At 42.3% G+C, this 18,670-nt stretch overlaps 1 protein-coding gene across 2 annotated transcripts in view; it reads right to left on the bottom strand.

The window, feature by feature from the left end:
* CDH11 (cadherin 11) overlaps nucleotides 1-18,670 on the bottom strand; it is a 151,635-nt gene that overhangs the window by 84,693 nt on the left and 48,272 nt on the right. For both annotated transcript variants that reach the window (XM_058674509.1, XM_058674510.1), the window contains exon 2: nucleotides 6,979-7,100. The gene's annotated coding sequence lies outside the window, so the exon portion shown is untranslated. The remainder of the gene's footprint in view (nucleotides 1-6,978; nucleotides 7,101-18,670) is intronic.

The following is an 18,670-nucleotide window of genomic DNA, read 5'->3' as shown; positions in this document are numbered from 1 at the left end:
AAAAGGGGGTGCGTATATTGATGCATTGGTTGGTTGATCACAAGCCCCATGCTACATGTCAGATAGCCTGGGTGCTACGGCTACCTCTGTCTCCCTGCCATGCCATTTTTGAAATGCAGTGGTGGTGACGACTCTACTGCTTGACTTTAGCTACCTGAGTAAGAGACCTGGAGTGAATTCCCAACTCTTGGCCTTGGCCCTGAAACAGTTCCAGCTGGGGAGTGACTGCAGAATGGGAGCTCCTCTCTTTCTTTGTGGGTGTGTCTTTCAAATAAATATTTTTTTTTAAACTATAATGGCTGTTGCCATGGTAGCCCAACAGCATTTGGGATAGCGTTTAGATTCAAATATTCAGAGCCCTTAGAAAGATGAACTCACTGCCCCCTGCACAATTTTTCTAAGGCTTCCAAATGAAAGCATCAGCCAGGTGTCAGGCAGTAAACTTTGAGATCTTCAGCAGGCACAATAAATTGGTGGTGGATTTTAGCAGCTTTGTTACATTTCCTTTCCTTTGCTCTCTCCCGTTGCCTGGAGCTCTGAGTTCCCCACAGGCACAGGGTAATTTGGGTTAGTAGCCTCCAGAGGGAACAGTGATACTGTGGCTTAGGAATCACAGGAGACCCAGGAAGGCAGACAGACAGGGCAATAGCCTGATTTTCTCCTGAAATACTCCAGGGACAGCTCAACCTTCCTGATGGACCCAAGTCAAGGAAACAGATAAACTCAGAAGGAGGTCAGAGATTACCCAGGTACACCTATTTGTTCCATGTGAATAGGAACCACAATGGTCTATTCTCAGGTGCACGTGTGAATTCAGAACAGACTCCACAGCCAATAAACATGTGTTTAATGTTTACAAATGGACTAATTAATGAATAGCCAGGAAGTCAAGTCTTAGAGATCCTATCATTTCATTCTCATGTTAATTTTTTCTCTTCAATTGAGACAGTGATTGCCTATTTGTCTGTGGAACCATAGATCCTGAGAACAGAGTTTGCAAAAAGCATGCCTCTAGCTTGGCACAGAATACAGAAGAGTGCCATGAATTCTTTCAGGAATTACTTGATGAGTCAATGAGTGTAAACCTGAAAACAATCCTCTAGACGCAAAGCACATGGCTGTAATATCAGATCATAGTATCTTATTGAGTTACTACCTGCCACAGTATTCAAAGTCCTTACCAGTTTGAGTCCAAACTATTCCTCGCCATGCAATGCACAAAGGATGTGCACAGATAATGTGAGCAGTGCACAGGATCTTTGATCTTGAAGGGGAGAAAATCCTACACCAGGCTTTGAAATGACTTGTTGACGGTAACAAGCAGAACAGAAGAGATAATGCTATTAACTGGCCACTTGTCGAAAATGAAGTGACAGAATTTCCCTGGTGCTATTTGTAAATATCCAGGAACCCTGGACCCAGGAGGCAGGTTCAGAAAGGTTTCTCACCTATCCATGACATTCATTCTTGCTAAGTGCTTGAGGAAGCACAGCAAAATGAATTCCCAAAATCAAATGGCTCCAACAGAGTGCCCTCCATCTCTACCCTGGAGGAAAATTTGCTGCTTCTGGCAAAATATGGCAATTAGCACGGAAAGGAACTTGTCCTCATTTTCAAATGCATATGTATTATCATGTTTTATGTGTTGGGAGCAGGAAATTCACTCAGGTCTACAGGTAACTGACACTCTATCTTGGCTCTAGATTACATTCATAAAAACCATTGCACAGAACATGGAAAAATGACTTTTCAAAAATCAGTGATTGCAAAGGAAGGATTTTTTGTAGGTCTGGAATGTTTTAAAAATCTTCTAAAAATATATATTTGATCCAATGCATGTAATCAAACAAGTGTGGTGGAAAATCTTAAAAAGAAGTTTCTTTTTCAGAAAAACTTCAAGAACACAAAACATTTATAGTTGTGCCCAATCTATGTACATACCTAAATGCAGAGAATGATTCCCTAGATATGTTTGTAACTCACCCACAGGAAGATTTCATAGAAATTCAAAAATGGCAATTGCTTCCAGGAAGGAAAAATTGAGAGATTACAAACTCAATGAGATTCAATTCTCTATACACCTCCTTTTCACGTGTTGAATTTTTAACCATTTTTATCTAATGGGTCATTCTCTCTATTTAAAGACAAATGGAAATGAAAATCATCCAACTTTTCATGGGGTACTGGAACAGGCATGACCGACCAATGGGTGAACAAGTCCTGAATTGATTGTCTTGCCTGGTAAATCCTTCCTGATCTGATCCTAGAAGCCTACCCACAGATCATACCCTTGCTGAAGTCTCCGTTTCACTGCCTAGCAGACACAGCACCTCCACGCCCTTACCGATCTGTACACCTGTCTGGAAGTACTTCTGTGCCATGGTTGTTGGTTTGCCAGCCTAGGTCCTTCACAATAAGGAGAGATTCTTGAATGCTTAACCTTGCTTTCATTGCTGTACTGACTCATGTGCTTTTGGTTTCTCATTATTCACCTGATCCATAGTCCCAGGCCTAAATTAGGATACCACTCAAGAGATGGTAGATGAACCAATATATCTAAATCTCTGTTTTCCTCTCTCTATGCTTGCCTCTCCTTATGTGTCTGTTTGGCCTCCTACTGCTGAGTTGGACATCACCAGTGAGGCCTCCCTTTTACAGTTCAAGTCAGAATTTCAGACCTAGCCAACCCAAGATAACTTGAATAAAAGTTATCCTCCAGTTTAGTTAAGGCTGGAGCAAGGTACAAAACAACTGGAAGATACATAGTGATCAAGGGAGGCACTGAAGGGGTGTTTTGGCTTGGGGACCCTGTGTTACCCATTGTTGACAAATTCTTAATGTCTATGAATCCCAGCGTTCTCATCTATAGTGAAACCATGAAAATTGCACTTAGGACTTAAAATTTCAGTGATCCCAATAAGATAATGGCCTGGCAGGTGGACATGCCCCATGAATGTCAGCTTCAGCAACATTTCTAGGAATGGTCTCTGTTGTCTGCTCCTCATTAGCTGCATAAGGCAACCTCTGCGCGGGTCCTGATTTCAGGCAGGGATAACATGCTCACATTGTCCAGTAGGTGGAGCCTTAGGTAGTCTTAAGTTGACTGAGGTAGTGACAATCACAATGTAAAAGCTTATTTTTGTTGTTTTATTTATTTGAAAGAGTGAGGTTAGATGGAGATCACCTGCCCACTGGTTACCTCTCCGAACGTTTACAACAGCCTGGGCTGGGCCAAAATGAAAACAAGAGCTAGGAATCCAATTCAGGTCTTCCATGTCAGTGGCAGGGACCCAAGTGTTTAAACCATCTTCTGATGCCTACCAGGGTGTGCTCTAGCAGGAATGTGAAATTGGAAGTAGATTTAACACTCAAATTCACAAACTGCAGTGAAAGATGCAGGCATCCTGAAGCCCACCCTATCCTCTGTGCCAAACATCCACTCCAAATGACAGTCATGGTTAATGCACAGAAGAGCTGCAATGGGTGATCAAAAAGTGAACTTGAGTGTTTATGATTCCAGTGACGCCTCCTTTTCCATACTGGCCTACAGCCCAAAATAGGAAATGTGCAATCATAGAGAGACCCAACAGTCACAGGGGGTTAGAAAACTGGCTGCCAACATTTTGAACCGTCAGGAACAATGCAGAGCCAGGTGGAAATGCCAGGTGAGCTGCTTTCCAAGAAGCTTTCTAGATTGACTTTTATGCAAATGAAAGATAGTTGGGTGACCTGTGACCAGCAGCCTCTGCTGATTATACTCAGCAGGGTCTCAATGTGTATGCACTTTTCTTGATCAAAGGACACGTTCCCTTCACTTCTTCAAGACATTTGCTTCAGGGTCCCAGTGTCCTATCAAAAATCCAACAAGGCAGCATAGGAAATGTTATCCTGCTACTTTCTCCAGTAATTTCTTCCTTGCTCTAAGAAATGTGTTGATGTAAGATAGATGTACGATGAATAGAAGCACAAGTTCTATTTCTCTGGAAGTTAAAGTGACAGCTAATACAGTGAGTTCACCCAAATTCCACACCATCAGATTATTTATTCAAAGTCTTCTCTCCCCCTCTTTCTTGTTCTCTATCTCCATCTATCTCTATTATCTATTATCTATTTTCTACTATCTCCGTTTTCCCCACATCTATCTCGGCTTATCTCCCCAATTCCAACTCTGATTTTGACTGTCATATACACAGAGATACCTGACTGTAAGTCCTTTAAGGAAGAAAAAGTGTCCTTTGGTTTTTGACTGTATTCCTGGCATGTCACAGGTCACTGTTCAAGGACCACTGACATCCTGGACTGATTTAAATCAAAACATGATGTTTTTGGCTACTTTTATTCTTCCCAAATCTGACAATGTAATCACCAAGAAGCACTTTCTTCCCTCATGGTGCAAAATTTCTCTCCATAAAACACAGAGCTAATCCAGAAACATCTGGGGATGGTTCCATTTGCAACACTTCTAATGGTGTTACAAGCATTGCAATAATCTACCTTCCTATTTTGGAAATGAAATGTATGCAAAGCTCTTCTAAATAGGCTTTGTTAAAAGAAGACGAAACCTAACAGATTCCCTAGAAGTGAAATTAAATTCAAGTACTTTCTGTTTAACTTCTGACTCGGTCTCACTGATACCACATTTTAATTGTCCCTATTATTTGAAAAAATAGGAAATGCCACTTGCACATCCTACTGAAGAATTCAAAGGGCTAATGAAATGAAAAGGCCATTTGGCTTGGCAGAAATGAGATGATCATCATTCACAGACATATCCACAGGAGGGATGTGTTTCATCTGCTAAACCAGGCTCCATTCAGCACAAATGAGCGAGAAATGCGTGAACGTAAGAGGAGTTAAACACACAATTTTCCAAACATATTGGTACATTTGCAGAAAGCATAGCTATTCTACCTCTCCGGGTGCTTTCATTTGTTTATCCTCATAATAAATAGTGATCGGGGCAAAGCAGAAAGAGTTGGGAGATCTGCGAGCTGAAATTTTCTCCCCAAACAGATGCACATTCAAATACAAGTGCAAGTCATAAGCAATTTATGGATTTCAGTCGTAGGGGATGACTTGCCTATGTACTTAACACTAGTTTATGTGAGCTGCTGAAAAAAAGCCGCTGGGCCTGATGTGAAGGAAGTCGTTTTTGTTCATAATGGAACAGATTCATTCACACGAATGAAGGAAAAGGATAAACATAGGTTCTGACTGAAGTAAGACTTTCCATGGTTACAAATTCAAGGATAAAAATTAAATTGCATGGCCTTGGGTAAGTTGCTTATTTTCTATAAGTCTGAGCTTTCTCATTTGTAAAATTTTGGACATTTGTAGTTATCTACCACATCAGGTCTTTTACATGGGTCAAAGATTATTATATCCACAAGCTTGTTCCCCTAAGCAGGCAGCATCTGCTAGCTGTCATTATTATCACTGTGGTTACCTGCCATACTCCTTCCTCAGCTCCTATTTAAAATACACTGAAAGTCACTATTCTTTTGTTTAATAAACAATTACTCAGTGAGATACAGTGCTTACAAGTTTTGCCCTCAATAATCTTGAAGTCCACCTGGGAGACACACAAGTAGACAATTACGACACCGTGTGAGAATCAAAGTACATGCTATCATCACTCGCTGCCCATGTATTGTCAAGGAGGCATTATGAGGATCTGGGTTAATGAGGTTGCATCCGATAAGTAAATGTCAGAGTGTTTACCGATGAAGAGGTTAGATGTGGAGATGGAGAATCTGAGAAACAATTTTAGACATCAAAACAGGAGCCCCATCATCAAAGGGCTTCAGAGGCTAGCAAAGGGGTTCAAATCTGACCTGAAAGTGGATTAGGAGAAAATGTTACATAAACAGCCTTCACAGACTTCAGGACCTGGTTCAGTAAAAATATGGAAGATAAATCTCAATTTAAGAAGCAGGAAGAGCAAGGCCCATTAGGTAGTAATTTCAGTAATACTGAAAGAACAAATTCTGTTTTGCATTTTGGGGTGGCGGCTGGGGTACAGGATATTAGCAAAGCTAGCAAATAGCAGAACCAATAGGAATTGGCTGCTGTTCGAAATGAGGGGTTTAAGAACATATAGAATCTTTCCCACATATCTCATCTGTGTGAGCTTTGCCAACGTCCCTGAAACGTTTGACGCAGAACTCAGTGAAGGTTTAGAGGGAAAAAAAATAATGCCAGGAATTTTACTAATGCATTTAAGGCCCCTGCTGGACATACACACATAGAGGCGAACCACAGACACCTGAGTAAGTAGGTCTAGAATCTCAATATGTAGAAATCCATGCTGGTAGAAGTGTTTCTATCCAGTATCTGGATATGCCATGAAAATAGTTCCAGGTACGACTGAGCAGATGGAAGCAATGAAAGGATTATAGACTTCTAAAGGCTGGGAGATATTACAGCTGCTAGGTCCACTCAAGCACCCCTGTGACCCAGAAATGAGCTCATTTACCGTAGACTACATGAAGTATGCAGGGCAGGACTGGGCCTGGGAATTGACGTCAAGCCTCTGGCTCACAGCCTGTGCCTGCCTTGTGAGTTCTAAAAGGCTCAGCCTCCTGGAACTTTCTTCTACTCATGCAATATAAGGTGGTTTGTTTCTATTTTAAGAATTCTTGTCAAAAGAAAGAAAAATCTTAAAAAGGCAACTTGGCAATTATCTCAGTCAGTCTGTCTACCAAGCCCTTGAAAATAATTGCAATCCTTTTCGTTGCAGCTTTGTTCTCTGGATCCTCTATAGTTAAAGAGATTATCATCCCTGTACCACCACATAATAAATGTTAAATAAAGAGAACTCAATAACAGAAACATTGGAAAATCATGTTCAATCACAGCCCCAGAAAAAAGGTTGGTCTCTCCCTCCCAGGTCTAACTCAGGCCGGGGTACAGGAATGGGCCTGCAAGGTGTTTCTCCGCTCCCACATATACAGTGACATGCACATTGGTCCTCCTTACCTTCCTCACCCATTGGACACTTGCTGCCAATTTCTATAACATACTCCACCCATCTGATTGGCCACTCAGAAAATAGCAGGAGTGAATGTCACGGGGCCACTGAACCAAAAACACCGTGACTTCTACAAAAGAAAAAGAAAGTATGATTAGTAACCTAAAGGTGACATGACCTGAATAACTAATACTGCTCCAAAATGGGGATACACAATTGCATAATACAGACTTTCATATAAAGGGTAAAGATGTATTGTATTGGGTAAAGATGGTCAAAAACAAGTTATTACAAGTGAATAACAACAGGGAAAATGCCTGCCATGGATTTAGACCTGCCTAAATGCTGTGACTAACCACAAATGCTTGGAATCCTGATACAAATATAAAAGCAGCCTCACACTCAAATGTGTGCAATATGCTGTGTAGTTCACATGCATGTTTCTGTTGCACTAGTGACAAATCTAAGGGGCTAACTATAAAGCTTCCAATCTAATTTCTGGCAAAATTCTGAGCTGAAAGCAATGACTCTCCTGGCTAACTTGCAGGACTGTTGTGAAATAACAGATTTCAAAACCAAGGGTGCCATTGGTGACGGTGGCGGCAGAAGTCACCTCCACCTCAGGAGACAGTGACATTGGGTGGGCAGAGCTGTGACTTTCATCAAGACCAACTTCCACCCGCTCTGTCACATCACACTCCACATTTCTGCGTGGGAGCTATGTTCTGGCTGGATTTTGGTCTGATTCATCTTCCTATCTACCAGTGTCTAACACATTCCCTAGCTCAGAGCAGCTGTTCAATGTATACTTGTAGAATGAATGACTGAAGAGAAGAGGATGGGACGTCTAAACAGCTGTCATCTTTAGAAAGCGAGCACTGAACCAAGCAAGGCACTGCTTGGCACAGCTCGCCAGTACGACTCCTAAAGGGCTTCTTGACTGCCCTTCATCTTGAGATCTTCCACTTTCCAGGACCACTTCAAAGTACACTATGGGCTTGCATAGCTTCTTTTTAATTTTTAATAATTCAACTTTGGATTCTTTTTTCCAAATTCACTTTGCCTTGTTCCTCCTGCTACCACCTAAAATATCACTATAATCAAAATCTTATGCAAAAAAGCAAACAAAAAGAATAGGATATGAAGATCTACTAAGATTTTATCATAGCACCAGGTTTGGGTGACTACACCAATAATAAGGATAATAAACTGTCCACACATGTGCATTCTAGAGATGCCCAGGACAGGGGATAACCACCCTATGCACACAGCATCCCAGGAGAGAACCACTAGGGACAGTTCACACAACACATAATCCATTGAGGAAGGATCCCGCCTTTCCCTCATGTCCTACAATGCTATGTAGGCCCCTTCCTTGTGAATCTAAGCTAAGTCAGTAATGATGAAACATGGCAAAGCAATGCCCTATTAGCTAAGGGAGAGTGGCATGGATTCTCGTCGTCTTTGAGAGGTAGGGCCTAGTGAGAGTGCCAGCAGGTCACTGAGGACACTGCCCCTGGAAGGAATCAAGGCAGCTCTCTTGGAACCCTGCTTAGTTCTATACAAGAGCAAGGTAGAGGCTGCTTGAGCCTCTTTGGCCTGCAATTCATCCTGTGATCTTCCACCAGAATGCCATGCAGCCAGAGGGACCCGCACAAGAGCCAGCAGCACGCTGTCAAGATATCCAGCTCCCAACAGTCCAAGCTAAATGAACAACATTTCTTTATATATGATCCAGCCTCGGGTACTTAGTTACAGCAATGGGAGATTTATTAATACAGGTGGCATGTTTATCTAGGGGAAAAATGGCTGGAAAACTATAAAAAATTATAAAAGACACACCTGACAGAGACTTCAGCAACTCTGTCTTTAAATCCACGTCAACATTCTGAGCATCACGAATCCACAGCTCAAAGGACCAGGACTCTTGCTCAAGGTATACAGGTGAAAATACAATATTTTAGTGCAAACTTCATATCCTACGTAATTCTGCCTCTCTTCTGTCTCCAGCCTTTTAATAAAGCAGGTTGAGTTTCTGGTCAATGTGTTTTTAAAAGTTTACTTCTCAAATCTATAAAGAAAAAAAAATCCTAATTGAACTCTTTTCCTTGCCTTTCATTCTTCTCCTCCCTACCACGTTTCCAGTGAAATGCCCTTTGCCAAAACCCTGCGCATCCAATTAAAAGCTTCAGAAGGAAAACAAAAATCAACGGGGAATTGCCTATGAATTCTCAACACTAAAAACATTTTAGAAAAAAAGAAGCCATGAGTTCCTGAAAAAAATGGTGGCTTACAGCTATACCAGTTTCTTTAAAAAGAAAAAAACAACTTAAGAAACCTAAGTTATGCTTTATACTTCAAACGCCACAGATGAGTTTGAAAGTGCTCTGTGGGTAACCGGCAAAACGTCAATTTCTACATTAGTCTTTGATTGTAATATTCATTGTCCCTCATTTCTCCCACAACTAGCAACATCTCCTAACTGGAATCATGACCCTGAAACCTGGATATAACGCTGCTGTGTCTGCCCCATGCCAGCTCCAAGGGATCTCACATTTGTGTATTTCTGTAGACCTAAGTCCCTCTACAGCTGCCATCCAATAGTGGCACTGCTGTCTAGCAGCCTCTTGTCTGGCTGTGCTTGCCTAGTCACTGACTAAGCCTTACAGGTGCACAGACATTCTGTGCTTTATACAAATAATTTCAGGAGAAATGTCACCATGGCGTCAAGGTGAAGTGAGCTAGAGAGCATGTGTGATCACACCAAAACCCAGGAAGTCAAGGAAGGATGTGGGTATGACCCCACAGCTCCCCTGCTGAGCTCTGACTTGGTATGTGCAGGGCCATATCCTTCCTCTCGCCACTTTATTAGAATCTGTGCCTTCAAAGTGAACACCCTGACACGGAGATCTCCATTTACATCTCCTCTAATAGGAGGCGGGCCAGTGAGGGCAGCAGCATGCCCGGATCACTGTGACCAAGGCAACAGCAAAAACAATCTGTTGTGCTAGCAAGGGTGGGGGCAGAATCAAAATACATATGAATTATATTTAACGATATACAAATTTGATTGACATAGTCCCACTCTATTTCTTCCATCTATGCATGTGTCAGGTCCCAGACCTGCATCTGAGTACTCAGTGGGCACTGCTCTGGAGTCATGAATTAAAGAGAAAAAACAAAAGTTGCCATGAAGGGAAATAGCATAGCCTAAGGCTCTAGTAACAGCTCTATTTTACACAGAGAAACTGATGCTAACTAGTAAAAGAAAAAGTGCACGGAGCCAGGAGACACAGCAGCGGCTGGGCTGGGCTGGGCTGGGCTGGATCACCAAATCCGCTCCTGTCACCAGCTGTGAGAATCCACAGTTATTCCTGCTTCCCAGGGGAAACCAAGTCTACCCCTAGGAATCAAGAGCAAGCTTCAGCATTTACTTATAACCACAAAATGGGGGATTTCAGATATTTTGAAAGAAAATTGACTGAAACAAACAGTATGACATGTCTCCACATCACCATTGTGTAAACAAGTGAAAAACAAGGGAAATGTTCATTGCGGAAAGAAGGAAAACCGTGGCCACCTACTTTGCCCTTGGTCTAGAAATCCAACTCGCCTGGCCGCTGAGGCTCTGTGCAGGCTTTCCCGCCCTGCAGGCAGGGAGGGATCACCCAGGAGGTTCTGGGCGCCCTACTGAAAGGGCTTTCTTTCCCTTCAGCTGTCAGGTGTTCCCAACATTCTACAGTTAGCTTCAATCACTAATCATCGTGAAGTGTGTTTTTTTTTTCCTCTTGTTACTGCCATTTCCAAAGCCATACGCTTAAATACATTTTGTAAAATGGGCTTTTAGACAATTAATTTCTTCTGAGCTTTTAGAATTTGTCTTTACTTAAAAAATTCATTGAACTACAGTGTGTGTGTATCACATAAGTATGCAGATACATGAGCTTTTCGTCTGCTGAACACACTCATAATCAACACCCAAAATAACAAGACATCACTAATACGCCAAGAGTCCTCGCCCTTCCCCTCTGCATTTCATTTACTTTTTACACTCAAAAAGAAGCGCATAGTGTCATTTACATGTTATGATTCACACATTATTTTTTAATGTGGAAAGCAGTATTAAACATGAGAAAACACAACCCACAATCCAAGACTTCAATTGTTCAAAACGATTTGACTTGGGGCAAAAAAGAACTTCCTGAGCCTCAATTTTCTCACTAGAAAATGGAGATAATAGATGTTTGTGGGGAGAGCAGGAGGTTTTGTAAAGAGCAGCAAAGATAAATGCATTCCTCTTCCTTACAATAAATAAGAATCAATAGCTATGACTATGAAAACATACATAGTATGCTTCTACAATGGTGCAAAAGTTTAACCTTTCATTATGTAGTAACTATTCATAAAATCCTGTGATTTAAGCGTAAGCATTTCTGTACATCTAATATTGCGTATTTTTATATCCTGATATGCTAGCACTATAGTCTGTATGAATCTACAGACATCTCCCACATATTCCACAGTTCAGAAGAGGACGCTGGGTCTCAGAGATGACCAGGGTTTCTGCAGAGCTCCATGGTTCAGCTGGAGCCTCAGCTCCCCGTGGGTGGTGAGGGGCTGCCATGAGCCCCTAGCCCTGCCCTCCCTGCAAGAATCGCCAAGGCTGCCTCTTTGCTGCTCTAACAGGGGATCACTCCCAACGTCTAACTGCAATTACAAGAAAATAACCATAAAGAGTTTCTGGGCTCCAAATGGATTTGACACAGTGGCCCTTTAAATCAAACTCTTAATATGATTATTTTTATTTCTCTTTGGTCATTTTCCTAAGTAAGCCATGCCTTTAGAGACACCTTAATACAAAGTGACAACCTTTGCCGTTTTCCAAAGCGCCGATGGACGGGCGTAGAGAGAGTCCATTGTCACCATGGTAATTACTGCACAATACCTGACGGCCAATGGACAGTAAGGAGGCTCCGGCAGCAGCTGAATCCGGCATTGTCCAGGCCCGATAAAAAGATTAGAGGCCCTGAAAAGCCGGGGAGCGGGATCTCACAGCTCTTTCGCTGGGCCCTGAAAGACCCATTGTGCTGCCACCATAAATTCTGGGTTCCCCGGGCACTTGACAACTGAAGCCAAGGACAATAGAATTCTTGTGTCCAACAAAACACTCCTTGTCCAATGGCAGTCTTATCAGCCACATTTACAAATGTCGTTCGTTGTACCCAAATAATTCCCTATTAGAAGGGCTATTGGGAGCAGAACTAAATAAATATTCACAGCTTTTGTAATATCTTTGGGAAATGAATAAACAAACAGTCATCTAGCATATGAGCAAAGCTCCTGCTACTCTACATTTTATCCCAATTTCTCACTCCAATAATGTGGTTCCACTTTCTCACTTCAGAGAATTGGGCACTCCAGGTTTGTTATGTACTATATGCTCCCAAGAATATTGCCTGGATGCTTCTAACATGCATTAGAAAAATACAAATCTCCCCAACAGTACCAGGTGGCGGGGTTCTTTCCTCTGTTCCACCTTTCCAGAGTAGAGAGAAATAGGTCTCACAGAAATTAAAGAACTTACCCATGCTAACCAAGCTAATTAGTAACAAGCAGAATTCCAAAATAGATTTCCCTAGCTCCAACAGCTCTGCTCTTCCCACTCCGCCATGACCATTTCTTCACTGTGCAGAAAGGGAATAAAGTGTTAAAATGAGCTTGGAGTGGTGGTAGGCACATCCACTGAGAGAAGTTGCATACACGGAATAAGATGAGCCCACTTATACTGTCACACAACCTGAGAACATCTGGAGTAGAACAAAAATGAAGAGCTCTTCTGCAAGACAGTACATTCTACTTTTTGTTCTAGAATGCTACCAATTTTACTTTTCATTTTTTGGGTTGCTTTTTGTTTTCAGGTGGCAGGTGGCAGGCAATGCAAATAAATATAGACAAGGTTCAGAAAAGCTGCAAGGACATCCCTCCTGTCTACTGGCAAAGTTTTAAAAGAATAAACTAGGTTTAACAAAGCAGATGGGGAACATACAATCACATGTACTCCCAAACAATAAGTATTCTTCCTTCGGTAGTTTGTTCCCTTGTGGTGAATGAATTACACATCTTCAAAAGTTTTAATGTATTTCATGTGGCAAATCAGACATTCCCTTCTATTTTAAAGGGATTTACTTCTTTGAAAGGCAGAATTACAGAGAGAAAGGGAGAGACAGAAGAGAGAGAAAGAGAGAGAGAAAGAGAGGAGTGAGATAGAGCAAGAGAGACCTTGCATGCACTGGGTCACTCTCCAAAAGGCTTGCAAAGGCTAGGGATGGGCCAAGCTGAAGCCAGGAACTGGAACTCTACCCAGGTTTTCCCCATGGGTATCAGATGATCCAAGCCCTTAAATTATCTTTTCCTGGTTCTCCACATGGATATTAGGGGTGGAAGCCCTTAAGTCATCTTCTACTGCTTTCTGATGTACATTGGCAGGATTGGGATTTAAGCTGCTGAGACTCGCATCAGTGATCACAGAGACTGCCAGTGCTGCAGGTGGTGGCTTACACTCCTCACCATGATGGCGGTTCCAGACACTTCCTTCTTGATGGAAGTTGTGAATCAGAAGGATCACAAGTTTTCACATTAAGGACCCCTGACAACATGAGGGTCTTAAATGATTTCTTACTATGTTAGGAGCCATCCATGTTCATTAACAAAGGTCACATACCCCTCACCGGTCTGTCCCTAACCCCACCTGTTGGTTCACTGAGTTCTGCTGTTTCCTGGACCTGTTACATACAATTGCCCCTCAGCTGAACCTGTTCATTAACTGCTACCATATTCCTCTCACCCCCTGATGTGACCCACAGAGCTCCAGGATTCCCACAGGGCTCTGAGTCTTTTCCCAGTGGGGTTCCTGGCTATCAGCATGATCTGGGTCTTCCCAGCTAGCAAGTGAGGCAGATGTGAGCCAAAGGAGGAGTCAACATTTGTTTGATCCAGGTCAGTATACTGCTATAAGAGACTGGCTTATTAGAGAAACAGTTGAGTAAGTATAATTAAACAGACAGCAACCACAACTCTCCATATTTCAATGATGCATTCACTGGGTTGATACTATGCATCACTGATAAATGTATGATGGCAATTTTTTTTAATAAACCAGTAAATATCTTATAACTAGAACTGAGTGTATGTGTGCCTGAAAGTTGAATTTGTAAAAAGTGTGATCAACATTTTCCAAGTACTCCACATGTCAACAAAAGCAATAGACCTTCTTGAAGATTTGGGACAGTCATGAACACATGATTCTTCGCCCCAATATTTTCATATGCTTAAAACTACGTGATACATAGACACCATAATCTAAAAAGGTAGTGACAGCTGCTAACATTTACTGAGAGTCTGCAATGTGCCATGTCCTGCAATAAGTGCTCTCATAGATTAGGAATTCAATCATGCATTAGTCTTGTAAATCAGTTGCTATGACTGCCTTCGCTGTATGACTAGAAACTTATATATATCCAGAAAAACTGAGTTAGGTTGCCTTCACTCACAAAGGCTGTTACCAGTTAAGTCTGGACCCCTAGCAAATCACACAACAGCTGTTCTCAACTTCAATCTTCAGACACAAATTAGTTCACTAATTAAGTGACATACTCCAACAATTTTAAAAAGTAATGACTAAGGACTACGTGACTTCACCCAACTACATATCCAGAAACAGTACTACTAAGGGAGGAATGAAACGTAACAAGTAGCAAAGACTGACTATACCCAGAGCCTGTAATGCTACACCGCATGTTACAGACAAGAAACAGGGCAATTTCTTTGCAAACTCCTGGAAGATAAGTTTCTCTATTCACAAAGGTAACAAAACATACATACAGTGTAGCTTTTTAAAATTTATTAATTTTTATTGGAAAGACAGATCAGATTTACAGACAGAAGAAGAGATAAAAATCTTCCATCTCATCCTCTGGTTCACTCCTCAAATTGCTACAATGACCAGAACTAAGCGGATCCAAAGCCAGGAGCCAGGAGCTTCTTCCATGTCTCCCAAGCAGGTGCAGCATCCCAAGGCTTTGGGCTGTCGTGCACTACTTTCCTAGGCCATAAATAGGGAGCTGGGTGAGGCAGAGCAGCAGGGACACGAATCGGTCCCCATATGGGATCCAAAGGTTAGCTATTGCGCCAACCTGCTGGGCCCACAATGTAGTTTTTGCTATATGCCAGAAACAGAAGAGCGTTTGAACAAATGAGTTAACAAATGAAGCGAGTTCCTGACACTGCAGCCTCATCAATGAATCAATGAACAAAGTGGGAGGTAACTTATCTCTTTCTTTAGGGAACACATTTGAATTTTGCCACAGAAGGAGTGCCTTAGAGAAAGCCCAGAGCACGGTCCCACATGGGTATGCCCCCCAGCAAGCGGAGAAAGAGAGCAGAAGAGGCAAGCTGTACAGTCAGAAAGATCTTGACAGGAGATATAACTGCTGATGGGTTTTGAAACCTGAACTCCAGCAGGCTGGTTCCTGTGTGGGACTCTAGTACTCCTCAGTTCTGTGACTTAAGACTCAGTTTTCTCTACTGTAAAATGGGCATCACAGCATCTCATACAGCTGCAATGAATGAACTTGAAATGATATGTGTAAATTATGCTACTGTTTCTGTTTATTCACTGTTTATCAGATATTCACTGACATCAGTATTAAAACAGTATCACTGTTAAAATACCTGTGGTATGGGCCCAGCACGGTAGCCTAGTGGCTAAAGTCCTCATCTTCCATGTGCCAGGATTCCATTTGAGCACCATATTCCAGGTGCCCCCTTCCCATCCAGCTCCCTGCTTGTGGCCTGGGAAAAAGCAGTTGGCCTTGGGATCCTGCCCCTGCATAGATGTGGAAAAAACTCCTGGCTTTGGAGTGGCTCAGCCCCAGTCGTTGCGGCTACTTGGGGAGTGTCAGCTGCTGTGACTCCTTCTCTCTATGTATCTGCCTTTCAAAAATAAATAAATAAATCATTTTTAAAAGACCCATGCTGGGCCCGGCGGCGTGGCCTAGCGGCTAAAGTCCTCGCCTTGAAAGCCCCGGGATCCCATATGGGCGCCGGTTCTAATCCCGGCAGCTCCATTTCCCATCCAGCTCCCTGCTTGTGGCCTGGGAAAGCAGTTGAGGACGGCCCAATGCATTGGGACACTGCACCCGCGTGGGAGACCCGGAAGAGGTTCCAGGTTCCCGGCTTCGGATCGGCGCGCATCGTCCCATTGCGGCTCACTTGGGGAGTGAATCATCGGACGGAAGATCTTCCTCTCTGTCTCTCCTCTGTATATATCTGGCTGTAATAAAATGAATAAATCTTTAAAAAAAAAAAAAAGACCCATGCTGCAGAAATTAGTACAATGCCTAATGCAACAGGTGTCTGACAAGTTGTTATAATCATATATACAAAATGTCAATGAGTGAGGACATATAGACGAACTTTCTCAATTCCTTTTCAATCCTGATATCAACAAAGTTTCTATTTTCCAGAAAGGCTGTCTCAGGCTCAATGAGAATTCAGCTATATTATTCTGTTATACTTTAATGTATCTATTTTAGACATACTTCATATTTATGCCAAGAGGAATTGGTTTGTCATCAATGCAAGTAATACAGAATGTCTTCAAATAAATTTGCAGGAGAAGCAGAATCAATAGAAAATATTAAGCAAATAGCCATGAGGGTGAGTTTAAAATATGAATGACGGGGATGGAAGCTACAACAGCTGCAGCATCTTCACCAGCCACGGATTCTGGATCTTCCCTTTCAAGGTCTCTGTACTGAAAATTTGCTAACTGCGCAGACAGAGAGTAAGGAACAATTGCAATTCTCTTCTATAGATAGAAAAAGAATTATATGGAGAGACATATTCCTATCCTGAGCAGGTGATGGAGGAGAGCCCAGAATGTATTAACTCTCTGAGAAACTAGATCTTCATGAAGAAGAAACTAGAATGAAGCTTCAGTGGGCTCAAACTCCACCTTGTGCTTCTCTATATAATTCATGTCATACATCTTACACATACCCTCCTCAAGGAACTTTGAAGACATTTTCAAAATCTATTACAGTGCAGCAAAGTATAGTGTTGTGCTACATGATAACAATGTAAAGACTAGAAATGAAAAAAAAAATTGAACAAAGGCTAATATGCCAGGCATGGGCTAGGCAATCACACAGCTGCAAGGCAAGAGTTGAGGGCACTCAAACAGGCACGGGATCACAGTGTCCATAAAGACAAAACTGGCCCTTAGTCATATCAAGGCTTTCCAGCTGCTACCCCTGCAGTGTTTATCCGATGGTCCTACAGAGATGAATCTGCATAAAGTCCACAGCAACACCCTTAGAGGAAATAAACCAAAAACGGAATCACTGTGCAGCACAGAGAGATCAAGCCAACAGGATCTCTGTGGGGAAGCCAGGAGAGCCAGTCGCCTCTTCACGCAGTCACCATGCAGCTGCTACATGCTTGCTCTGTAACACAGGCCTGTTCATGAACCTCCTCTTTCAAGTCTCTCTGTCTCTTTGAAAGACCCAAGTTTAAAAATATGTTCTCAAATGGATCACCCTTATTTACAGGGAGAGAAATAAACAATAGAGAAGATGAGCAATATACCCCATCCACATAACACGTAGGGATTCCGACTCAGGCCAAGTGACACCGAACTTCTGCTCTAAAGCAACACCTTCCACCTTCTGCTCTCAGGGAAGGCTCATCATCACCTGAAGGCTTTGGTGGACAGCCCCTTCCAGAAAACAACTGCTCTTCCTTAGCTTACACTGCTTGTTCCACTCCACTTCCTTTGTGCCTATTCTGTCTTGGAACAGAAAGCTTTCTACTCTTCATAAACTATCCCTTGTCTTTTAAGGAGCCTGCCACATAGTACCTCTTGATAATCAACCTCTAATTTTACATACACACACACACACACACACACACACACACACACACCCTCATCCAAGCATTCATCACCCTTTCAACGGATGTTTTTGGAGCTTCTTCAAAGTGTCAGGCATTGCTCAAGTCACTAGCATACCAAACAGGGTTCTTCTATTATACAGCTTCTCTCCAGAGAGAGCGCAATAAATAAATAACTGAGTAAATAAATAAGCAGCAAAGAAGTAGTCAGTGATAAGTGACACATATCAGGCTTTAAAAGGTTAATAAAAGAAAATGGATCACAGCTTCTTCTTGGAGCGTTTTTAAACCAGGGCACACTTACTCAGCATACAGCAATCATTGGATGAAATGAGCGGCAGCACCACCTTCTCATTTACAATCATAGTTTTGTTTCACATACCCATCCACATCAACTGTTTATAGGTTGCCCCCAATCCCTATGACATTATGAAGGGCAGAATCTGTGGTCTGCATCATGTATATCTCCTTCCATATCAACTACAGCAAAATCATTTTCTGCCAACAATGAACATGGGGAACCAGGCTTGAGATCTGAGAGTATCACAAGTCATAGGACATTAAAAGCCAAATGAAAACTCGGCAGTCATGTGATGCAGTGATTCCACTCACTGTGCTTGGCAGACGGGGTGTTCCTGGAGTACTCAAAAAGATGTGGTGGAGTACAAAGAGTGTGACAGGGAACTTTCCGGTATGCCCACTGCTTTTCTTCCTCCTTTTGATCCAAATAAGCCTTACTTGTTCCATTTT

This window comes from Ochotona princeps, chromosome 16, assembly GCF_030435755.1.
Source record: "Ochotona princeps isolate mOchPri1 chromosome 16, mOchPri1.hap1, whole genome shotgun sequence".
Taxonomy (NCBI): Eukaryota; Metazoa; Chordata; class Mammalia; order Lagomorpha; family Ochotonidae; genus Ochotona; species Ochotona princeps.
The sequence above is the reverse complement of the archived record's forward strand: the minus strand, read 5'-3'. Positions and strand labels throughout refer to the sequence as shown.